Consider the following 25,761-nt stretch of genomic DNA (forward strand, 5'->3'; position numbering starts at 1 on the left):
TTGGTGAACGTTTAAAATGTTTCTAGTTTGGAGCTATTATGAATAAAGCTATAGTGAACATTCACGTATAAGTTTTTTTGTGTACACATATATTTCATTTCTATTGGGTAAATTCCTAGGGAGTGGAATTACTAGGTTATATGGTAGGAATGTGTTTAACATTATGAAACTTCCCCCTCACACAGCTTTTTTTTTTTTTTTTTTTTGAGACACTTTCCTTCTGTCACCCAGGCTGGAGTGCAGTGGTGCAATCATGGTTCCCTGAGCCTCGATCTCCCAGACTCAAGTGATCCTCCCAACTTAGCCTCCCTAGTAGCTGGGACCACAGGCATGCACCACCATGCCTGACTAATTTTTTTTTATTTTTGTAGAAATGGGATCTCCCTATATTGCCCAGGCTAGTCTCAAACTCCTGGGCTGAAGCCATTCTCCTGCCTTGGCCTCCCAAAGTGCTGGGATTTCAGGCAGGATCCACCATGCCTGGCTGAGCCATATATATATATATATATATATAAAATTTTTTTTTTTTTTTGAGACAGAGTCTCGCTCTGTTGCCCAGGCTGGAGTGCAGTGGCGCGATCTCGGCTCACTGCAAGCTCCGCCTCCCGAGTTCACGCCATTCTCTTGCCTCAGCCTCCCAAGTAGCTGGGACTACAGGTGCCCGCCACCTCGCCTGGCTAATTTTTTGTATTTTTAGTAGAGATGGGGTTTCACCGTGTTAGCCAGGATGGTCTCAGTCTCCTGACCTCATGATCCGCCCGCCTCGGCCTCCCAAAGTGCTGGTATTACAAGCGTGAGCCACTGCACCCGGCTGAGCCCTAGATATTTTTTTTAAAAATACAGATCCATGGTCTTCAGTTCCAAGAAAGAATTCTGCATCAGTCTGAGGTTCCTAGGCATGTATAATATGCAGTTTTAAAAAACTCCCCAGAACCAATGGTCTAAATTATATTGGTGGCAGTGGAAAGGAAGTTATTTTAGTTTAGTTTTCTTTTCCACCACAAAAGCATATAAATGTAAATAATATTTTTCCCTGCCTAGCTACAACCTTTCTCTGAACATTTTCCCCAACTCTAGCTATTAGCTCCAGTATTGAAATAGTCTCTTTTTTTAGTTTCTCTGGTGAAATGCAAAGCTCTGGTTTTTCTGCTCTTGCTTAAAGTGATGTAAAAGCTCAGGGAGCTCCTTGAAGCAGCCCTTAGAATTGCTAAGATGAGTAAACAAAAACAGATCTCTAGGGTAGAAAAGAACTTTGGACAGAATAGCAGTTGAGGGTGTGTGGCCCTGTGTACACTGGTAGGATTTTCTCTGGTGCTTTTACCTTTTCTCCCTTACTATTCTACCTAGCAGCAAGAAATAGTCAACTGTGTTCTGGCTGCTGCCAACGTCTACATTAAACAGCTGCCTCTGAGCATCCAACCTAGTGCCAGCCTAAATGGCTGCATATCACTAGAGAAGAAGCCTCTAGTTTCTAGGCAGAGAAACTGACACACAGGAATGGGAAGGGAGTCACTTAATGGATTAGGGACTGGTTGAGCTGGGACCAGAACCCAGGTGGCCTGGCTCCCAGCCCAGCTGACCACACTGCTACCCACACAGCCTGGGCTGACCAAAGACAAGCAGCCCATTGAGCAACTGCACAAACAACAATGAATGATGGATGGTCAGAGCAAGAAATAGGCACAAAGCAACTGCGACCCCATCACTTCCTGGCCCCTAAATTTCCAGGCAAGCATATAAAGTGTGGTCACTTTAATGACTTTGACCAGCAACTTGGCCCAGCTTTCAAATATGAAGACTTTCTATGGTCACTACCAAAAGAAAAAGTCTGTCTTATATTGAGGTAGAGTGCCTTTGAGCTCCACGCCTCGTTCTATTAAGTCTGTGGCAGTGGTGTTAAGATTAGAAAGACATATTTATATGGGTATGACCTGGTTCTGGACAGCTGTGGTGAAACAAGGCAACTTTCAGATTTTGAGGCTCCTCTTCTACAGATCTGTGCTCCCATCTCAGATTTAACTAGCAAAGGATAGGTGTGGTCAGTGATTGTTGTCACAATCATTCCAGAATGCTTGTGTAGAGTTACTAGAATTTCAGTCTTTTCATTCTAAAGTATTTTCATCCCTCTCACATTTCTAGAATGGCATCCCTTTCAGCTCCTTTCCAACGGCTGTACCCAACTGATTCTACCCGAGAGTCCCAAGCTTCCACCCCCATACCCTTCCAGTTCAGTTCAGTTAGAGTCAATTTAGGTGACCAAATCTCATCCTGCTCTCCTCCTTAAATTTGCCACTAAACGGTAGCTAAAATTTGTGGTCCCTATATGCTTGAAGCCCAGGCCAAATGGCTTTACTTGTCAACCTGTATTGTATGTCTTCGATATGCCCCCGTGCAAGGCACTCTGACTTGTTTGGCCTTAGAATGTATGGACGGCCTTGGGCCCAGCTCTAAATTTTCAATTCTAAACCCAGGTGTATCCTTAAGAGATATAGCTGTCTAAGAAGTTCCCGTTTCAGGTGTCAGTTTCCTATTCTGAGCTAGACAATTTTAAAATGTCTATGCCCCACGCCTCCCCTTTAGAAACTGAGGAAGAAGTGAGGGGAAAGAAAAGTTGACTAGAATATTTGTTTTTACATAGGCATAATGGGCACAATTAGACAATAAACATTATTTTGAATATGCAGACCAGGTGCTACAATGTTAGGAATCTGAATTAAAATTTCAAATGTCTTTTGTTAGAGTATAGCTGGGGTTGGCATCGTTTTGTGTTTGTCATAAAGAGGTATTTATTAAGGCCTTTCTTTCTTGAAACAGTCCACACAGGCCTAATACTTATTCATTCATTCAACAAATATGGAAGGTCTACGATGTGACAGGGATGGCTTATTATGTTCTCGTAGCCACAGCTCATTGTCATTCACGTAGGACACATACAAGTTCTGCTACATATAATATAGTTTTATGTATTTTACTAAATTGTAAAACCTTTGATGTCTGGGATTATGTCTTGTTAATTTTTGTATCCCCCTGTATCACTGAGCACAGTGATACACATCACAGGGATACAATACATGTTTGAATTACGCCATTATGTTTTAAAAGACATAACAAACGCACTATGTAAGTTTTTTTTACTGTTAGCAGTCTAAAGCAGATATATCAACAGGGTATCACTGTTATGCAAGTAAATAAATACCAAGTGTTTACAGAGAAGGGTATGTTCACTTCAAGAGTGAAGGAACAAGAGAAATATATAATTGGGTGGAGACTGGTCTGGAAGAAGCTAATTTTCCTCCGGTCACTCCAGAATGATTGTGTAGAGTTACTAGAATTTCAGTCTTTTCATTCTTAAGTATTTTCATCTCTCACCTTTGTACAACTACTCCACCCCTTTCAGCTCCTTCCCAACGGCTGTAGCCGACTGATTCTACCCCAGAGTCCTAAGAGTCCACCCTGTACTCCTCCAACTCCTGTTCAAGAATGCTTCAGACCAGGAGCTTTAGGGACGCGGGTCGGGAAAACACGGGGTCACGCGCGGGGCAAGCGCCAAACTGGCCGCAGCCTGGGGAGCGGCGATAAGACGGGGCTGCAACGGGGCGGAGCGGGAGGAGGCCCGGGGGCGGCCTGGGTGTCACCACCAACTCACTCCGGCCGGAAACTGGCGCCTGTTTCCGGCCGGACAGCCGAAAGCCACCGATCCTGAACCAGCCGCCGGAGCCGGAGTGGCGACCGGGTGCGGAGCGGGCAAAAAGCCACTGGGGGAGGCCAGTCCCGATCAGTCCCTTCTGGCTCCAGCTGCAGATCCCGTGCGGAGCAACAGCTGCGGTCGCAGTCTCCACCACCGCCTCCACCACCATCGCCGTCGGGGGAGGGGCCGGCCGGACCCCGGGGTCACTGCCGAGGAATGAGGAGAGGCGGCCGGGCCCCGCGCTCCGCCCCGGCCTAGGGCCTTGCCCCGGGAGCCGCGAGGGTAACGGAGCCCCCCGCCCTGACACCGTCCCCCGTCTGCTCCCGCCCCTCCCGGCTTCTCAGACTCGCAAACTCTGCTCCTCAGATCGCCACTGTCCCCTTTCTCCTTTCCGAATCTATTTCACCCGAAGCCATCTCCCCTTGGCACTCCTTTCTCGCCCTGACTGCTCCTTGCTTCGTCCCAACCTTTCCTCTTCCCTTTCACCTGCGTCCTGCGTTCATACCCCGCGCTCTCCAGCTCCCGGCCTCCCTTCCTGAGCTGTGCTGGCCAGTTTGGACGGTCCCCCCTTGTCAGCTAGACTTTCGGGAGGGATGGTGGAGTTTTAAGGTGATTAAGATGCAGTCTATTATCCCCACAGTAGGATAAAGTTCATTTAAAATCTCAATATAAAACTAAAATGAAAAGCAAACAAGCTTATTCTTCGTATTGATAGCGAAACTAAGGTGCATACGGTAATGGAGGAAAGGCGAGAAAAAGGTGTGTGTGTATGTGTGTGTGTGTGTGTGTGTGTGTGTGTGTGTGAGAGAGAGAGAGAGAGAGAGAGAGAGAGAGAGAGACGGAGGTTGACGGATTCTAGGGCAGTCTTAAGAACTTTAGAAAAAAGAAAAGTTGCCATGAGCCGATGGAAACTTTAGAAGCTGATGATGAGTAAGCCGGGGGCTGCGTGATCTCACTCTTGTCATAATTACTAGGTTAACGGTGTGGCTCCGGCCGGGATGGAATGGGATTTGTTTACTGGACCGGCGTATTTTTAGCTTGTCGGCTCACAAGGACCAGCGCTCAGAGTCGCTTTCTCCCCCCTCGTGGTAGTCTTTCTGTCTAATCTAGGTGGCTTCTCTGGGCACAATAAAGATGTAAAAATTTGAAAGTAGAAACTGACTGGTGGAATTTTATGGAAGAAGTTCCCCACAAACTTTTCAGGCAGCTTTTCATGAATGCAAAGCCTAGAATTAGCAGGACGTTGACTTTTATTTTCTTTATCTTTTTATACGTACTACGTAACGCTTTACTTAGAAATTCACAGGCTGCTAATTTTTCAGTCTTTGGCCTCTAGTACTGTATATTTACGAGATTTTTGAGGAGGTTGGATCCTTTGTCTTTCAGAATCTATTTCAAAGGTGGAAAAGGACAGAGTAGAGAAAGAGGTGGCGGTAAGACTGGCTCCAAAGAGTTGCTAACCCCTAAATATTTAAAAAACAGTTTCTATGCTATGTAACTTCTGAAAACATTTAGAAAATTTTCTTCCTACTAAATGAGATTGCATTCCTGATGGGGAGAAGACTTCAGGGACGGAAGCTGGGTGGCTAGGGAGAATCAGAGGTAGTTAAATATTTACTGTGTATAACTTACAAATACATTATGCGCAAACAATGAAGAATTAATTATACTCTTTGTCTTCATTGTTTTTCAAGTAGTTCTTTTAACGTTTAGTAACCAACCTGCTCTGCTAGTCTATTGATATTTTGGAGGCTGAACAAAACTGTAAAATAAATTAACTTGATGTTGCTCCTCTGCAGGCTGAATACCCTACCGTTCTAATTTCCACTATTGACCCAGCTTGCCTCAGAGCACCTCCCTGACAAAGTGGCCAGTTACTATGTACTTAGAGATTGCAAATGAATGCAAATATTAGCTCATACTAGGAATAATTAAGAAGGTAAATATGCTGAAAACATATATTCCAAAACCAAAATAGATTTTTTCGATTTTACCCCCATTTTTGATTATCACCACCTTTCTGCCAATAATTATCCGTTAAATGAATAATTTAGAATTGAACAGATATCTGCTTTGGACATTACACTTTCAAGATAGAAGGAAAGATGGAAGGAAGATAGTTGCCAAACTAATTTTTTATTGTCGTTGCCTTATTTGACTTATTCCTTGCTTTTAATACCGAAGACTCCCTCAGAGAAAAATGTAAAACTTTGCCAAAGCAAGAGCTGGCTATCTACTGACTTGTATAAGGCCTGGTGACCGGTAATGAATGCTAATCATTAGGTGGCCTTTAGTGGCCTTATGTTGCCAACAACTTGGAAAATTTCCCAAAGCTTTATTTGTTTAATCTTTCTTTTAAGACTGCTATTTAAAAAAAGATTTAATTTGGAGACGAAAATCTAATTTTTAAAAACCACATACACCTTTCCCAGAATCTATTGATGATCAATAATTGTTTTGATCTGTGTGAGTTGATTGGTGCCAATATTAGTGATGATATCTGGGTAAATTCTATTTATATTTGCATCTAGCAGCTCCCTAAGTTGAACTGCATACTTTATTCCAGGGCATGGGGATCAAAGGGGTTGAAGAAGCCTAGGAATGAGTGGAGAGCTGCCTGGTAGTCCACCACTATTCGTAGTTCTCAGGAGGCTTTATTTGCAATTTTGAGATTCAATGTATGTAACCAAAATAAGTATTCTGATTGTTATGAGGGCACTAAGTGCCACTTGTCAAAGTTTTGGAGCTCCTGAGTATCTTAAGCATGCTAAAATACACTGGCCATTATAGTGTATGTGTATGTGTGTATGAGTAGCACTCTCCTTACCCTAAACACTCATCCCACCAAAGGGAAAATCCTTAAACAGCGCTTTGAAATGTGACCTCAGCAGTATCTTTCGTGTGGGAACTTAGGAGCTGTGGAATAGCAGACTGTGGAATCTTTTTTGTAGCCTCTGATAAATTCAGGTAATTAAAAGTTTGTGTAACTGGAAGATAGATACAGGGCAGTTTTTCTCATGAATGCCTGAATTCAGTTGACTTTTTAATATAATAGAAGGGAGTTGTTTGTTTTTAAATAAGACATCCTTGCTGAGTAATGATTGAACACTTCTCTGGATAAAGCAGTCTCCATGCTCCAGTGACAGGCTTTAGGGAGGTATAAAAGATGTAAAGACATGTGTCTTTGCTCTTGGGGTTGAGGGTGGATGGGAAAGGTGGTATATAAATATGGGAAGGCAGACTATTATAAGCTTTAACATTTAGGAAACAACATATAGACAAAAGCAAATTTAACGTGCTGATAAGTATGTAAGGGCTGAGAAGACTTGAAGTAACAAAGTAAGAATCAGTGAAATAAATTGGGGAGATTTCTGAGTCAGTAAATTTTGAAATGGACTTGGGGGGCTATGGATGAGTCATAAAGAGGTATGGGCTATTGAGTTAGATGGGTCTTTGTTCAGACCTTGGGTCTACTTTTTACCGTGTGACCTTGGACAAGTTAACTTCTTTTCCTTATCTGTAAAATGTGAGCATTCAAGTAAATGAAATAGTTATTGTGTTGGGAATAAAAGAAAAGAAAGGATCTTCCAAACAGAAAGTATAGAATGTACAGTGTGCAATGATGGTATGAATGACTAAGCTGTGAGTGGGGGGAATATATGAGAGTGACTGTAGAGAATGTGGGTTGGGCCAGTCATGGGTAGAGCAGGCAAGAGGGTGGAGGGGACTCAGAAGCCAGACTCTGTTGGGTGTTGATAGAAGGCTCAATAGAATCATTGTAGGTCCTTGAACAAAGGACGGATTTAATGAGAAATATTGAGCCCTTTGGTTCAGGAACTCAGGGACAAGGAGTCAGGCAGGCATCCGTACATTGTGACTCTTATTTGCTGTACCATCCTGGCCTGAAGGGATACAGCCAGGAGGCATAAGATTCCTTGTAGAAGGTTTTGGGTTTACACACCTTACTATGCTGAGCCTGCTTGTGCCTGTCTCGTAGTGCACCAACCTGTGGGGAAGTCTCAAGACTATGGCCGGATTCTCCTCAAGAGCTTATAGTAAGGACAGCATTATGTTTCAAGTGCATTTAACTCTCAGTTGTCTCTGCTAATGTAGGGAGCACTGTTGTAGGTAATTCAGAACTTAATAAAGACATTTATTGGTTATTTTCAACTGTGTTTTTTTAGGATTCTATCTTATCCCTTTATTTCCTCTAAGAAATAGTTTTAGATAAGAAAAATTACTAAACTGTTATTTGTAGTGACCCACTATGAGTTTAATTCTTTGCTAGGTGCTATGGAGGATTAGGAAAATGACAACTTTGCACCTAGGCTGGAGTGCAGTGGCGCAATCTCAGCTCACTGCAAGCTCCGCCTCCCAGGTTCATGCCATTCTCCTGCCTCAGCCTCCCAAGTAGCTGGGACTACAGGTGCCCGCCACCATGCCCGGCTAATTTTTTGTATTTTTAGTAGAGACGGGGTTTCACCGTGTTAGCCAGGATGGTCTCGATCTGACCTCGTGATCCGCCTGCCTCGGCCTCCCAAAGTGCTGGGATTACAGGCGTGAGCCAGTGTGCCCGGCCGAAAATATATTATTTTTTAAACCAGATTTATTTTCATTTTTGGGGATCATACTAATATTGAAATAAATTTGCATTTCTAAGCTTATATTATCTGATGGCGGGGAGAGTTCACTGATGATGAAGAACGGTCAATCTTGCATTAAAGATTTGGCCTTAGAAATCCATAAAATGAATAATCCATTTGTGGATAATTAAGACTAGACTACACTGAATATGTTGATAGACCAATTTCTTTTCAAAATCTGTATGAATCCAATGTGGCCTCCTAGGCTGGCTGTCTTATGTCTGAGAATGACTGGCAGGTGATGCTTGTGTTCCAGCCAGAATGAGCCTTCATTCACAGTATCTGGACGAATGCCACTACATTATGTTGTGTTGTTGAAGATTAAGCCGGCTTTCTCAAAGGACTTGTGCTTTGTAGAGGCTCTTCCAGATATCAGCTTCATTGAAAATCTGTCAGACTTTTCCCCCTGTAGGAAAGTTGTTTGAAAGTATGTCCAATTAAAAAAAAAAAAAAAGGAATGGGCAGAAGTGTCCACATTTAAGAAGTAAACAAAATCACATGCCATTCTTTCATCCTTTTTTTTTTTTCTCCAGTTGACTTGCTTTCCTCCATCCCTGCCACCCTTCCCGACCTCTTTATAATCATTACCAAACTGTGATGTCATGAGCACAGGATTATTATTTACTTCTTGAGTCAGGAGATTATAGTATTTCTGAGCTAGAAATCAGGTGGAAAAGTCAGGAATCTTACTTTATACAACTAGATAGGGATTATTTTCAATTGTGTTTTTTTTAGGATTATACCTTATCCCTTTATTTCCTCTAAGAAATAGGTGTAGATGAGAAAATTACTAAACTGTTATTTGTAGTGACCCGCTATGAGTTTAATTCTTTGCTAGGTGCTACGGAGGATTAGGAAAAATGACAACTTTGTGTCCTTGAAGAGTTTACAGTCCAGTTGGGAGTAAGAAGAATAAGAAGGAATGAATACTTGATGAGCCTCTTAATATGCCAGACAAAATGTTAAAATGTGAAACTATATTGTTAGTTACATAGTGCAGACCTCATACCATAGGTATTTGGGGAGAAGAGTACTCAAGTAGTTATGTCACAGAGGAATTATAACTCATTTCAGATATCAATAAAAAAATAGGCCAGGCACAGTGGCTCACGCCTGTAATCCCGGCTACTCAGGAGGCTGAGGCAGGAGAATCACTTGAACCCAGGAAATGGAGGTTGCAAAGAGCCGAGATGGCACCACTGTACTCCAGCCTCAGTGACAGAGCAAGACTGTGTCTCCAAAATAAATAAATAAATAAATAAATAAATAAATAAATAAATAAAAGTGTATTAGGTACAAGGGATGAAGATGAAGAGGATAACAAAACATTTCATATTGGAGCTGAAAGGGATCAAGCAAAAGCCTGGAAACAGGACTATACCTGAGATGTTCTTGGGGCGATGAGGAGACTAACCTGAGTGGCAGTGAGCAGTAGTGAAATGAAGGTGGGTAGGATGGTTTGGAGCTATGTTTATAGAGGGAGTTAAAAAGCTAGGCTTATAAGTTTATACATATATATATATATATATTTATTTATTATTTTTTTGAGACAGGGTCTTGCTCTGTTGTCCAGCTCAGGCTGGAGTGCAGTGACACAACTTGGCTGACTGCAACCTCCGCCTCCTAGGTTCAAGTGATTCTTGTGCCTCAGCCTCCTGAGTAGCTGGGATTACAGGCATGTACCACCATGCCCAGCTGATTTTTGTATTTTTAGTAGAGACAGGATTTCACCGTGTTGGCCAGGCTGGTCTCAAACTCCTGACCTCAAGTGATCCACCCACCTTAGCTTCCCAAAGTGCTGGGATGACAGGCATGAGCCACTGTGCCCGGTCAACTTTATATTTTAAATGGTAGAAGATTTTTGAATAGAATAGCAGTATGATGATACTAATACACAGGTTGGCTTGGAGGGAATGGAGATTGACACTGGGGGTGTGTGAAGTGATGAGGCCCGAGTTAGAGTTGTGGAGGGTAGGCTAAGGAGAGGGAAAGAGTGAAAGACTGTGAAGGAAAAATGGAAATTAATGAGGGCTGGATGTGGGAGATGAAGAAGGGTGATGAGTCAACTACGACTGTGACACATTATGCCTGGGTGTCTGAGACATTGACTGAAATAAAGAAGTTAGGAAGCTTTCCTCATTTTGGGGAAATATGATGAGTATAATTTGGGATGTGTTGGATTTAAAGTGGCAATGAAATGTCCAAATGAAGGCTGTCCTGGGTGTGAGCTGGGGTAAAGATGGGGGTAGGTTTGGAAATGCAGTTTTGCAATTCATGGCCTAGGTGTGGTAGCTGTAGCCAAGAGAATTAATGAGCTCTCTGAGGACTAGAGTTTAGGGAAAGAGCAGAAGGGCAAAGAAAATGGTACTGATAAACCTAAACACGTCTAAACTTAAACATGTCTCCTATCTTGTAAACACCATCCTAGGCACTGAGATGGAGGTAAGAGAGACAAGGAACCCACGAGGAGCGTATGGGTCTAGTGGGAGGAGACAGATATGTAAATATATAGATGGAATGAAGTGTGATAGATGCTGTGATAGAAGTATGTAGCAGGGAGAGTGGAAGCCCAAGGGTCAGTTCTGCCTTGGGCACGCCGAGGTTGGAAAGAGCCTCCCTGAGGAGTTAGCATTTGAGCTGAGTCTTGAAAGATGAATTAAGGATATACTCTACAGATGACAAGAATTACATTCCAGTCTGAGAAAATACCATGAACAAAAGCTTAAAGGAATGAAGGCCAGACTTCTTCAGGTAACTTTTACTTAATCATTATGGCTGGAGGGTGGGATGGAGGGCAGGCTGAAGAGGTAGGCAACGCTGGATCATACAGAGCTTTATCTTTTTTTTTTTTTTTTTGAGACGGGGTCTTGCTCTGTCACCCAGGCTGGAGTGCAGTGGCACAATCTCGGCTCACTGCAAGCTCCGCCTCCTGGGTTCACGCCATTCTCCTGCCTCAGCCTCCTGAGTAGCTGGAACTACAGGCGCCCGCCACCATGCCTGGCTAATTTTTTGTATTTTTAGTAGAGGCGGGGTTTCACCATGTTAGCCAGGATGGTCTCGATCTCCTGACCTCATGATCTGCCCGCCTCAGCCTCCCAAAGTGCTGGGATTACAGGCGTGAGCCACTGCGCCGGGCGTGGAGCTTTATCTTATACTGCAGTATATCATGAGCCATTTAATAAGTTTCACATCCTAGAAAGATTATGTCAGTGGTGTGTAGGGTGGATTGGAGACGGAGAAAGCAAAATTCCTTTCAATAACTTCATTATACTGAACACATTTATTGAGAGTGATCATATTTACAGATTCATGGAATCAGACAACTGGAGGGACTGCTATGCTTTCTTAGTTTTCCTCATTCATTTTCAAATAGAATACCTGAGGTTTACTCAGGATCACAGAAGTGGTTCTGTGATAGCATAGTCCAGAATTCAGTCTTCAGTATGTACTAGGTGATTAGTAGAGGTGAGTTCACCTCTCTCTTCTCTCCCAAGTCCCATTTCAGTGTTTGTGTCATTCTGCCACATTGCATTGTACTAGCAGATAGAAGGACTTAACGTCATTCCATTCTACCGTCTTTTTTTTTTTTTTTTAAATTATAATTTAGGTTTTAGGGTACATGTGCACAATGTGCAGGTTTGTTACATATGTATCCATGTGCCATGTTGATTTCCTGTACCCATTAACTTGTCATTTAGCATTAGGTGTACCTCCTAATGCTGTCCCTCCCCCCTCCCCCCACCCCACAACAGTCCCCGGAGTGTGATATTCCCCTTCCTGTGTCCATGAGTTCTCATTGTTCAATTCCCACCTATGAGTGAGAACATGCGGTGTTTGGTTTTTTCTACCGTCTTTTTTTAACCAGTCCAAAGTGAATAGAGGTATTTTCCTAGGTCTGACTGAGAAAGATGTTCCCTGAGAGTACCATTGGGAAGAGGGGCAGTTTGGTGCCCTGGACTGGGCTGCATAAGGTGTTAGGATTTTTCAGCTGTAGTGATTCAGATGTAGAAGAAGGTCAAGGTATTTGTTTCGTTGCATGTCTATCTCTGCCACTAAGCTCCCTTTAAGTTGTTTTCTTTTAAACTTAGTTTTAATTTGTGCCACTGAAACTTGTTAAATAAGCTATGATAAATTGGGCACTGATTAAAAGTATATTTATCTAAAAAAAAAGAATATTTAAACAAAATTTAGAAAAGTTCAGGGAAAAAACCCAAACAGAAACAATTTTGAGCCTACAACCCAAATTTGATGGACGTTAACATTTTGTCATATTTGTTTTAGATGTCTTACTCTCTTTAAAATATTAAATGCTCAGATTCTGCATCTTCCCTGTATTTTCATTTTCATTAGATTTTTGTGGAGGGAAATTGTTTGGTTTTAAAGTGCTAAGTGAGAGTTTGGATTTTGTGTTTTAGTCACTTTTGCTGGAGGAGAACAGAACAGGGTAGAGGGCATCCTCTAAGTCCTTAGATTCCCCTGAGAGAAGTTGGGACTTAAGGACGTGTGGAAGGATGGATACCTTCCATTGACAGGCCTTCCTCAAAACTTGTCTGAGTTGTGATTTTTAAATTCTTTTCTCTGGGCTCTGTCAGCATCTTCCCCAGAGAAGGGCCTTGGTTTGGAAGCTGTCCACTTTAGCAGAGCTGCCAAGTCTTAATTCTTTCTCAAGTGGGCAAGGGTACATTTTGTTTTTGTTTGTGAGTATTTGGGAGAGGCAAGGGGTGGGTAGAGAGGAGGCACAGAATAGCTACTCACAGTGAGTACTTATCTGAATTCCTGTGTAACTGGAAGTTTTCTTGGCTGTTTTAGGGGAGATAACTTGGTTACACTGGCATTTAAATTATGTGGGAAGGTGGTTTTTCACTCCCCTCTGCTATCTGATTTGAGATGGCAATAAACCTTCTTGTCCATTTTTGTCAGTCCCCACTCTACCCTGTTCTAAGCGCTGCTTGTGCGTGCTGTTTGAGGGATGTGAAGGCTCCTCTTCAGTCTAAAACTGAACAAGTCAGATATCTCCTTAGTTTCGGGAAACCATTCTGCTCCTGACTGTTTTTGTGTTGACTCCTCTATTCTTCCAATCACCTGGCCCTTTATTAATTTTACAATTTTGCATAATGAGATATTTCAAAGATTTAGAAAAGTTCAGGGGAAAAACCCAGACAATTTTGAGTCTACAACCCCAACTTGATGGACATTAACATTTTGTCATATTTGTTAGATGTCTTACTCCCTTTAAAATATTAATGTTATAGATATAACTGAAGTTCCACCCTGCATCCTTTCCTCCTTCCTCTTTCTCAAGAAATGACCACTGGCCTGAATTGATGTGTTCATTCCTTCATGTTTTATACTCCCTCTCCCCCCACATATTTATTTATTTATTTATTTATTTATTATTTATTTATTTTTGAGATGGAGTCTTGCTCTGTCACCCAGGCTGGAGTGCAGTGGCATGATCTCTGCTTACTGCAACCTCTGCCTCCCGAGTTCAAGCGATTCTCTTGCCTCAGCCTCCCGAGCAGCTGGGATTATAGGTGCGTGCCACAGTGCCCAGGTAATTTTTGTATTTTTAGTAGAGACCGAGTTTTGCCCTATTGACCAGGCTGGTCTTGAACTCGCGACCTCAAGTGATCTGCCCACGTTGGCCTCCCGAAGTGCTGGGATTACAGGCATGAGCCACCACGCCCGGCCCCACATATGTATTCATAGGCAACATATAGTTTTGTTTTGAAATCTTACATAAATAGGATCATATATGTATCCTTTTGTAACTTTTTTTCTCAACATTGCTTTTCAGATGTGTCTACAGGTAGATCTAGTTCATTCAGTCACCTAAGTTTTAAATCTGTTTTCTCCATTGCCCTCCCCACTTGTCCTGTTTTTTTGTTTGTTTTTTGTTTTCTTTTTTTAAGACAGGGTCTTGCTCTGTCACCCAGGCTGGAGTGCAGTGGCGCCATCTTTACTCACTGCAACATCTACCTCCCGCATTCAAGTGATTGTCCTGCCTCAGCCTCCCAAGTAGCTGGGACTACAGGTGCGTGCTACCACGCCCGGGTAATTTTTGTACTTTTTAGTAGAGGCGGAGTTTCCTAATGTTAGCCAGGCTGGTCTCGAACTCCTGACCTCAAGTGATCTGCCTGCCTCAGTCTCCCAAAGTGTTGGATTACAGGTGTGAGCCACCGCGCCCAGCTCCCACTTGCCCTGTTTTTTTTTTTTTTTGGAAACTTACCCATTCTTAAAGTCCCAGTGTAAACTATCTCTTCCACAAAAACGTTCCTGATTTTCTTTTTTCTCCAGCGGGATATAATCTTTCCCACAACTGAATCTTCCTATCATTTTATTGGTACTTGTCATGTGGTAGTTGTGTATTCTTGTATTTTGGTTTATTTGTGCCCTTGGCATGCCTCTTCTACTATACTGTAAGCTCTTTGAGAGTGGATAAGTAGTCCCTTTTTCTTTGTATCCCTTATGAGGCATGCCATAGAAACTTACACATAGTAGGCATTTAGACACTGTTCGTGACTAAATAGATTATGAACAACAACAAAAGTCCATCCTTTATGTTGGTGAACTATTAATTTGACTATTGGGGTAGACCCCATGAAAAATAAAGCTTATAAACAAACACTTGGCACTGAAAATTACATAAAAATGTACATAAATGGTAAAAGTAGTCAAGACTAACTTCCTGCAGAGGTGAGAGTAAACATTCCTCAGAAAATGAAATGGGAATTGATAGGTGATAGCATCCCAATTGGGAAAGTCCTGGGAATTGATCCTGGTGGCTTTTGAGGCAGCATGTTCCTGCGGCCAGACTCATTTCACTAGCTATCAGATTCTGCTTTTGTCATCAAGGTCTTGACACCTTCACAGGAGATGGAGATGGGCTTTAAGAAAAGGCAGCCTGTCTATTCACTTAATAAACACTGCCGAGGACCAATGTGTGTATCCAATTATTGGATACACACATTCACACATATATATGTACATGTACTTTTCACCCCATTCCTTTTTTTATGATGAGGCCAGGTTGTGTATCAGCATATTTTGAAGCTTTTAATTCTGTAACATATAGTCCCAATATAACATTGTTTTGGCCTTATGGAAGCTCCTCCTACCCCCAAGTAGGAAATTAATATTAAGTTAAACTATATGAAATTGCCATTTTGTAGGTAAAAAGCAGTCAACTCTTGACAGTTTTGCTTGGTTAAACCAACAGGTTGTGATTTCCTCTTGGCATTCTGAAAGGCAATATCATGGACCTTTTTGAAGTAGATAATCCCAAATCCATTCTTTTTTTTTTTTTTTTTTTTTTTTTGAGCCAAGGTCTCACTCTGTCATCCAGGTTGGAGTAGAGTGGCATGATTGCAGCTCACTGCAGCCTTGACCTCCCAGGCTCAGGTGATTCTCTCACCTCAGCCTCCCAAGAAGCTGGGATCCACAGGTGTGTGACACCATACCTAGCTAATTTTTTACATTTTTTGTAGAGATGGGGTTTTGCCGTATTTCCCAGGCTGGTCTCGAATTCCTGGGTTCAAGCAGTCTTCCTGCTGCCTCCCAAAGTGTTGGGATTACAGGTGTGAGCCACTGTGCCCAGCCCATTTATACGTCTAAAATGCATTTCTGAACTTTAATTTGCAGGGGATTTTCTTTTGCAGTTATGTTTAGCTCAAATTTTTAATAAATGCTTTTTATTTCTGAGCACACATTTAGTATATTTTAGAAGGTGGAGGGGGAACATATGAGAGTTGTAGGCCACAACAGGCTCTAGGAAATAAGCTTGAGATGAACATTTTTGCTGTAAATATCTACATGTAATTGAGTTGGCTTTAATGAGGTTATAGTTCCTGTGAGTAAATGACTTATTCCTCCCCTTACCTGCTACCCCCGTGTCTCCTCTCTAGTCTTGATAAGGAGATCTGGTGGGGGGCGAAAACCACAGAAAAAGGTAATTGTCTGTGTCTCTTTGATGTTATTTGGGGTCTTAAAAGGAAAGAGGGCAAGAGCCCTAGTTCCTAGCACCAGGTTGTTGACCTTGTGGCTCCCAGAGCTGTTCTTAGGGTTGGGGGGAGGAGAATGCAGAAGACAGGGGAAAGAGCAAAGAAACAGAGTAGGTAGGAGTTAGCAGATGTTATAAAATAGGATTGAAGAACAGGAGCAGAAAGAAGGGGATAGGTATAAACATTTAAAGGGCTTCTGTTTCATTCTTCAAAATCTGGCTTAGAATTCTTTATAAGCCTTTTATATTAGCTAATCAAAGTTGTATCCAGGCTACACTCTACAGATACCTACTTAGAGAATATTATAGATAGAATGCAGCTTTGAAAGTACCAGTGCTGTGTTCTAAAATAGTTCTTTGAAAAGTCAGGGTCATTTTAAATGAGTTAGTCTACTAGTGCCTTTTGAATCATTAATAGCTAACATCAAGAAGAAAAGGAAGAGCGAATTCCTCTGAGGCTTTAGTGTTAATTAATATTGATATTTACATGAAGGTAGTCGAATGTGAAGAATTAAGGCATGACAATGGGAAAATACAATGATGCTAACTGACAAAAATGTAGTTTATTTATTTATTAGAGACAGGGTCTCACTATGTTGCCCAGGCTGGTCTTGAACTCCTGGGCTAAAGCCATCCTCCCACCTCAGCCTCCTGAGTAGCTGGGACTATAGGTATGTGCCACCATGCCTAGCTCCAACAAAAATATATTTTAGAAACTTATCTCCTCTTATGTGTTCCATTGTGAGCATCTGCTTTTGCCTTCCTTGAACTGGTAGCTCACCTGGCTAAGTATGAAACCATCCATTTCCTGAAAATTTCTATCAGTTCTAAGGGACAGGATTCTCTGACATGAACAATACTTGGTCCCTGTTGTTTATGACATGAATAGAGACTTTCCATACCCCTTCTTAGAACTCTGAAAATAGAATTTGAGAGTTAGACTTAAGAGTTTCTGTGTCCTAGCTTCTTTGCTTGCCTAAAATAAATTCCTGGCTATTTGGTACAAGGTGTCCTGTCATTTTAACAACTTTAAGTTCCTTCTTTCTCACATCTTTGTAATTTTGTATAATATACTAGTTCATTATGAAAATTGAGATTTAAATCATCTATGCAAATTTCCCTTGATGTTTGCTGCCTGATTGAAACTACAAATTCCTTTCCACCGAACACTTGCTATGCACTGGAATCTGGGGACGATGCACTAAGGAGATGCCAAGGAGGAGTTACCCAGTAAATAAATAAGCAGGAGGAGAACTGGCCCCTTGGGAATTTATATTCTAGGTTACATAGGACATGGTTACATATAGATAAATGCATATAAAGAAAAAAAATGTGAGAAACAAATACAGGCTATGTAGCAGTATATATAATATCATATAGCATTTTAGAACTGAAAGGAGATTTACATATTGTCATTTTCTAGGTGAGGAAAACGAGACCCAGAAAATTTAAATGACTTGTCTAAGGTAGTAGTTACTATCAACAGTTTATTGGATATCTGTTCTCTGAAAAGTTAGGCTTCCAGTATATTCTGGAAACAGTCAAAGTCATTAAGAACTCACTAATTATTTGTGGACACTGAATATTTGCATAAATAGATAAATAGTAATACAAAGTCCTAGGTACTAAGTACCAAGTGAGGAGTACAGTTACATAGCTATATAGAAGTTTAAAGGGAATAGATAGGGAACAATTTTACCTTTATGGTAATCTAGACCTTAGAGAAGAGAGAAACATAGTGGGGAAACATTCAAGGTGGAGAACCAGTGAGCTGAGCTCACCTTGTTTTGGGGGCAGGAAAAGTAGTTTGTAGCACAGTGTTTTACCTAGGAGGGCAATAAGATCAGTAAAGTTAGTAAAGTTAGAGAGTTAGATAAATTGGAGCGAGACTTAAATCTCAGCCAAAGGAATTTGGTTTTTATACTTATACTGAAAAATCTCTGATTAGGGAATTGTATTGTATGAATTAGTATTTTAGGACAACTGATTCAGCCTTGTGGTATGAAATAGAGGAAAGGATACCAGTTAGAGGACTGTTATAATAGTCCAGGAAAAAGACTGTCTACAAGGGTAATGGTAATGCAGAAAGGGGGAGAGATTTGAGTAATTTGAAGAGAGATAAAGAGAATTTGGTAACTGATTATCGTGAAAAAGGTTAGATAAGAATGATCATACAATTTCAGTCTGGGTAACAGCAATAGGGAGAGCTGGGTTTGGTGGGTTTCTGATGCCTCTCCAAAGTGGGGTACCTTGGTAGACAGCTTTGAAAGGTACTGAGTCTGGCTCAGCATTCTCAGTGGATACTGAATTCGGGGTTTAAATAACTGGTTTATGTTTGCATGCCTAGTAAGTAGTAGGACTTGGTGTGTATCATCCGTTCTTTTGATTGTTGTTTAGTGCTCTTTCTACTAGATCACATTGCTTGAGAGGAGATGGGTCAAGTGGTTAAAAACAGAACTATGCCTGGAAAACGAAATGGGAAGTTGAAGACCACATTATGGTGAGGTTTAACCACAAGCTGTTTCAGTTCCATATGGGTTTTCCTTATATTTAGACACAAAATGTGTGTACTTATGTCTATCAGGCTCTTAATGCAACAGTGGCCTGGGTTTCTTAGAGCTATCTTCTGAGATTCAATTCGTCATATTCAAGGGGAAAGATTTCTTCAGATTTTGGATTTAAGTGCATATTCTCTCTGACTCCCAATTTGAAGATACAATTAGGGCCCCCCCTCCCCCCGCCCCCACTCTCCCTGCAAGAAGGTAGGCTTGCTTGAGTTGAAAGCTGTGGGTAAAGTAGCCTCAAAGGCCCATTAGTCTTTTTTTTTAGTAAAAGGAAGAGAGCTTTAGACCCAAATCTTTCAGGCTTATTTACCCTGTCAGCAGTTAAAAACAGTTTACTGACGTAGATCTTATTACCTGAAAGGGAGAGTAAATACTATAAATCGAGTATTTTTGCTAATAGGAGATTTTTTACGGGGCTGAATAGCCTTAGATCTTTTGTATTTGCTTTTAAAATACATAGTCAGGCATATTTAAGATGTGACTCGTTCCTACCCCTTTTCTTGTTTTCTTCCTTCCTTTTATCTATGTGATAAAAGATATTTGAGGATTGAAAATACAATTTTCTGAATCAGCTAACACTTGCTATGCACCTACCATAAGGGACTGACACTGTTATTTAATTTCGTCTGCCAAGACTAAATATTCTCGGATTTTTTGACTAGGAACTCAGCTGCTTCCTGGAACTCAGCTCCTTGCTGTCACAGTCTTAAGCATTTTTAAATGTTTTCTGCTAGGTAATGCTCACAAGAAATCCTTGTGCCTGTTCTTAAGCTTCTAACTCCAGAATAAACACCAGTCATCCTAGGTATGGCCCATGGTGATAGTAGTAAACATCTTCTAATGCTTGGCTTCTTCCATGCTTATCCTATCTTATTCCTGGCCACAGCTTGTCTGTCATAACTTCTGACCTGGCTGGAGAATAAAGGGAAGAAAACTTTACTATTTAGTAGCAAGATCCTAGCTTGAGTTATACTAAACATTTTATATAACACCTCATTTATACTCATAGCAATGCCATAAAATAGATACTCTTATGCAACCTTACAGATTAATTCATTCAAAGTATGTATTAGTGTGATTTAGGCACTGTTTAAGGTCCTGAGGATGCTATAGTGAATGTCAGATGAAGTATCTGCTAAGCAATAGAGACGTTAAATAATTTACCCAAGGTCACAAATCAAGAAAGTAACAGGTAGGATTTAGATATAGCTCTAACGGATTCCATAAGGAATGTCTGCAACCATTGTTACATTATGCCACTGTTTACATATATTAGATGTTCTCTGTGAATACATAAAGGCATAAAAATAGGTGGAACCCCAGTTTTTGTTGTTGTTGTTGTTGTTAAAAATGGTCTCGATGAATCCAAGAAAGAAATGTGTGTGGTGCTGAAAAGCATACTTGCACAATAATGCTTTTCCTCTCTTCCCCTCGCCTCTCCCTTCTCCCTCTCCACTCACTTGTACCTGGGTATAAACTGGACAGTGTGACCTGCTTTGGCATTTGAATGTGTTTGTGCTTTGAGAACTAGGAGAATGTTGTTTGCTTGTTTCTTTTGGCTTCCTGAAAGTTCGTGCCTACTTGCAGGTTCTTTCTTGTAGCAAAATAGTGAGTAATGTGTTGTTAACATTGTAATGTGGTCATGCGAGTTGGAATTTTTTTTGTTTTCCCTCAGTTCTCTCTGATGAGTATGCAGATAGGGACTCTTGAGTCAAACTTGCCTGCTCAATTCATTCAAACAGAAAAAGCTTTCTGTATTCAGAGGACTAGAAAAGAGTTTTGAGGTTGGGAACAATACCAAGATCCAATGTCTTTTGCCCAGCTGAAATTCAGTTTTGTTAGCATTCTAGGTTTATTCTTTAGCTTGTGCTATCTAAGAGAGGACTTGTTTTAGATTATGGCCACTATTACTGTGTGCCATACCTGGGATGTGTGGTCTTTACTCTGGAGTTAGCATCTTCAGAACAGGTGCAAGGATTTATTTTGAGCATTACCTAGTAGAAAGCATAAAAAAAATGCTTAAGACTTAGAGCGAGTAGCTGAGTTCCAGTAGGAATTGAGTTCCAGTTAAGTTCTAAGGATTAATTAGGTGGGATCAATGTTGCCAGTGTTTTTTTTTTTTTTTTTTTTTTTTGAGGTGGAGGTTTGCTTTGTCACCCAGGCTGGAGTGCAGTGGCATGATCTTGGCTCACTGCAACCCCTGCCTCCCAGGTTCAAGCGATTCCCCTGCCTCAGCCTTCGTAGTAGTTGGGATTACAGGCATGCACTACCATGCCCAGCTAATTTTTGTATTTTTAGTAGAGACAGGGTTTCCCCGTGTTGGCCAGGCTGGTCTGTAACTCCTGACCTCCAGTGATCCACCTGCCTCAGCCTTCCAAAGTGCTAGGATTACAGGCATGAGCCACTGCGCCCAGCCAAGGTTGCCAGTATTAGAACTGTCTGGTATTGGAAAGCTAATCGATTTAGTATTGGGGATCCAGGAGTATCTGGGCATGGTTCATGAGGTTAGCGAGATGATTTATGTGGTTGTATCTAACCCACAAGTAATGCATGGTACTTGAATTAGGTGCACAATAAACGTTAAATCTTCAAAAGGTCCTTGAATGCTAAATGTTGTCAGTTTGTCTTTCTAGAGCAGCTTCTTTATTGTTAGTATTCCTTCTGTAGAATAATATTTATTAAGTATTTAACTGTGGGTAAAGCATTTGGGAAAAAGATTGAGGTAAACAAAGATTTATAGTGTCAAATTCTTGCTGAGATTGTAATCTTAACATTTATACACTGAATCAATTAGACCTAGCATTTAAGGGGATAATTTACAGGGAAATTTTTTCTGTGATTTTTGCATTGCCAGAGTCAGTCCAATGCTTTTTTGATAGAAATAACTTCTTGAGTTGAAAATGCTTGCTCTTCAGTTCCAGTTAAATTGGGTTTGATTAGCCAGGCATGGTGGCATTTGCCTGTAGTCCTAGCTACTCAGGAGGCTAAGGCAAGAGGATTGCCTGAGCCCAGGAGTTTGAGGTTACAGTTGGGTAACTGTATTGGGTTTTTTTTTTTTTTTTTTTTTTTTTGAGATGGAGTCTCACTCTGTCACCAGGCTGGAGTGCAGTGGTGTGATCTCAGCTCACTGCAACCTGACCTCCGCCTCCCAGGTTCAAGCGATTCTCCTGCCTCAGCCTCCCAAGTAGCTGGGTTTACAGGCATATGCCACTACGCCCACCTAATTTTTGTATTTTTAGTAGAGACGGGGTTTCAACATGTTGGCCAGGATGGTATCGATCTCTTGACCTCGTGATCCGCCCACCTCAGCCTCCTGAAGTGCTGGGATTATAGGCGTGAGCCACCGTGCCTGGCTGGGTTTGGTTTTTGATGTTTGAGATAATTGCCTATGATATTTCCTTTTATCCCCTCTTCATTTTTTTCAGTGAATGAGGTAATATATTTGAAAGTATTTTATGAACTGCAAAGTTAGCACTTGTTATCACCACTACCACTACCAATAATAGTGTTAAAAATAATAATGGGATAGGACTCACTCTTAGAAGGGTTGGTTTCTTGGATTAATTTCAAGAAGGCTCAGAACACAATGAGATGTTTCCCAGATGGCCTGTGTACTAATTGATACCTTTTGTAGTTTTTGTGGAAAGGAGAAGGAAAAACAGAAACCTTCACTGAAAACTTGGCCTATGTAATTGTGGTCATTGTGAAGCATTGCCCATACTACTTGTACCCACTCAGTATGGGGCAAGAAAGTTTAAACAGGATTTACATGTTTGACCCTAGAGGCTTTGAGTACATTCTATTGGAAGCATCTGTCTGCACAGGAAGCAACTCACCCCAGTTTTGGTAAGATCAACCACATTCCTATATTACACATATTATATAATAGATATTTTAAAATGTATCGATGTAGATAAGTATCTGCTTATTTTTCCAGATTAGTAAGATTAAGGAAACAGTGCCTTTGACCAAAATATTTGGTTAGATATTATTATAAAAAAACCTTTACAGTCAATTTCTGATGATTGATATTCTTGGAGAGGAACACATGACTTTAATAATCCAAAGGAGCAAATTGTTTAGTAAATTTGTTTAGTAAATTGAAAAAGCCTCTCACCTTTTAAAATTTCCTCTTCATCTTTTTCTGTCTCTGGTCTGGCACTTAGTAAACCTTTTATTAAATAAAGGAAGTTGGCTGATATGTATCTTTGGGTTTTCTCTGGAACCAGTCCATTAGATGAACTTTTGGAAAGCAGAGATAATGACTTATTGGCTGATGCATCCCCTTCACTTAGCAGCCTGCCTGGCATTAAGAGTGGGTCCTTATTAAGTGCTTTTTGAATGATTGAGTCAGGATGTTAAGGTTTTCATCAGGAGAGAATTGCAGTGACCTGGGCACTACTGTACTGATGGTGGGCCTTCCTCAGGGGAAGAGGAAATATTGCCTTCCTACAAATAAACTTGAATAAATGTGAATGTGAAGAAAGTTATTGCTTTGATGCTTTCAGGCTGTATACTTTCTTTTTTTTGAGACAGAGTCTCCGTTGCCCAGGCTGGAGTACAGTGGTGCGATCTCAGCTCATTGCAGCCTCCACCTCCCTAGTTCAAGCGATGCTCCTGCCTCAGCCTCCCTTGTAGCTGGGATTACAGCCATGTGCCACCATGCCTGGCCAATTTTTGTATTTTTAGTAGAGATGGGGTTTCCCCATGTTGGCCAGACTGGTCTTGAACCCCTGACCTCAGGTGATCCACCCATCTCAGCCTCCCAAAGTGTTGGGATTACAGGCGTGAGCCACCATGCCCAGCCAACACTTTCGGCTAAGGAGAAGTAATACAGTATGTAAAAAGTTGGTGGTTTATTTCTCTCTTGGTTTTATGTTTTGTCCTGTTCAAAATTTAGCTATAGGCCAGCCCGGTGGTTCACGCTAGCAATCCCAGCACTTTGGGAGACTGAGGTGGGTGGATCACTTGAGGCCAGGAGTTTGAGACCAGCCTGGCCAACGTGGCCAAACCCCGTCTTTATGATACAAAAATTAGCCAGGTGTGGTGGTGCACGCCTATAATCCCAGCTACGTAGGAGGCTGAGACATGAGAATCGCTTGAACCCGGAAGGCTGAGGTTGTAGTGAGCCGAGATTGCACTACTGCACTCCAGCCTGGGTGACAGAGTGAGACTCTGTCTAAAAAAACAAAAACAAAAACAAAAACAAGAACACAAAAAACAATTTAGATATAGCTGTGATTTCTGGATGGTGTATGATAAGTAGCTTCAAACTATCAGTAGAAGAGAAAAATTATCCTGATGTCATACGTAATTTTGTCTTACCCTCTTGCTACAAAATAGTTATAACATTAGAAGAATACTTACAAATTCAGTTATATCTTTAGTAGTGATGAGCAAAACATAAATGATTATTTGGTTTTGGCATGCCTTCATGATTTTCTTATTTTGAGACGGAGTCTTGCTATGTCGCCAGGCTGGAGTGCAGTGGCGCGATCTCAGCTCACTGCAACCTCCGCCTCCCGGGTTCAAGTGATTCTCCTGCCTCAGCCTCCTGAGTAGCTGGGACTACAGGTGCACACCATGCCCAGCTAATTTTTGTATTTTTAGTAGAGATGGAGTTTCACCATGTTGGCTAGGATGGTCTCGATCTCTTGACCTCATGATCCACCTGTCTCGGCCTCCCAAAGAGCTAAGATTGCAGGCATGAGCCACCGTGCCCTGCCCCATGATTTACTTTATAGATGATTTCCTTTCCTAAATATGGCTTGCTTAAGTGATTAAATTTCCTAGGTATATATCTTTTTCTTTGGTATGCATCTGCAGGAGTAAGAGATTTAGCTGGGTGGCTGGGGAAAGGCAGTTTTTGTGAATAAATCCACAAAGTAGATCCCATGGAAAATTGAGGGCTACTGGTACATGTGAAGTCAAGGAAAGATTACTGGAATGGGAGTAAGCAGATTTATATTCTGTACTCAGTTTTACTATAGTTGGCTCTTTGAATCTGGACAAGTCACTTAATCTCACTCTCCTGGTTCTGTGTGTTGTCATCTGTAACTTGAGAGTGTGGAATAAAAATAGTCTCTGATGTTCTAGTTCTAAAAGTTTGTGATTGTAAATTGTCTATGAGGAAAACAGACTGACTTTCTGTACCTCACCACCAGGTTTGTTCTACATAAGACCCAAATGTGAAATGTTAATTATATAAATGAAGTATATATTCTATGTTCCCAGGTAAACTAGAACTATCAGATTGTGTTATATGCTTGTAACTAATTTTATGTGCATAAATAAAAGAGACTTGGTTTCTTCTAAAAGAAAAATTATTATTATAAAAGGTACAATCCGTAGAAATGAGAGGGCCAAATAGTGCCCAGGATACACTGGGTTAGAGTTTGTGCTTTTTAACACCAACCTGGAAAATGTGTGTGTGTTTGTGGGGTTGGTGGGAGGTGGGGAGGATAGTAGTGGCTAGGAAACAATGTAGTGAGTATGGATAGTATTTTAAAAAACAAAATAGTAAGTTATTTAGGTTGTGGAGTTTGCACTTCTAGACTGATCTGGTTTTGCTGTAAATCCCTAGAAAACTGATATGAGCCCTGCATTCTGAGTCCGAATACATAGGCCCAACCTCTGTGCTATCTGGGTATCATTTAAGCTTTGTAAACTTTTTTTTTTTTTTTTTTTTTGCGATGGAGTTTCGCTCTTGTTGCCCAGGCTGGAGTGCAATGGCGCGATCTCAGCTAACTGCAACCTCCGCCTCCCAGGTACAAGCGATTCTCCTGTCTCAGCCTCCCAAGTAGCTCGGATTACAGGCATGTGCCACCATGCCTGGCTAATTTTTTGTATTTGGTAGAGATGGGGTTT

At 41.3% G+C, this 25,761-nt stretch overlaps 1 protein-coding gene across 5 annotated transcripts in view; it reads left to right on the forward strand.

The window, feature by feature from the left end:
• Window positions 1-25,761, forward strand: part of OTUD7B (OTU deubiquitinase 7B) — a 132,311-nt gene that overhangs the window by 53,131 nt on the left and 53,419 nt on the right. For 2 of the 5 annotated variants that reach the window (XM_030824667.1, XM_030824668.1), the window contains exon 1: window positions 3,688-3,970. The exons of 1 other annotated variant lie outside the window; for it this stretch is intronic. The gene's annotated coding sequence lies outside the window, so the exon portion shown is untranslated. Of the gene's footprint in view, window positions 1-3,681; window positions 3,971-4,562; window positions 4,619-25,761 lie in introns of those variants that run through there. 2 more of the 5 variants (XM_030824664.1, XM_030824666.1) reach the window with 2 other exon arrangements.

The sequence above is a fragment of the Nomascus leucogenys genome, chromosome 12 (assembly GCF_006542625.1).
Source record: "Nomascus leucogenys isolate Asia chromosome 12, Asia_NLE_v1, whole genome shotgun sequence".
In the NCBI taxonomy this organism is placed as follows: domain Eukaryota; kingdom Metazoa; phylum Chordata; class Mammalia; order Primates; family Hylobatidae; genus Nomascus; species Nomascus leucogenys.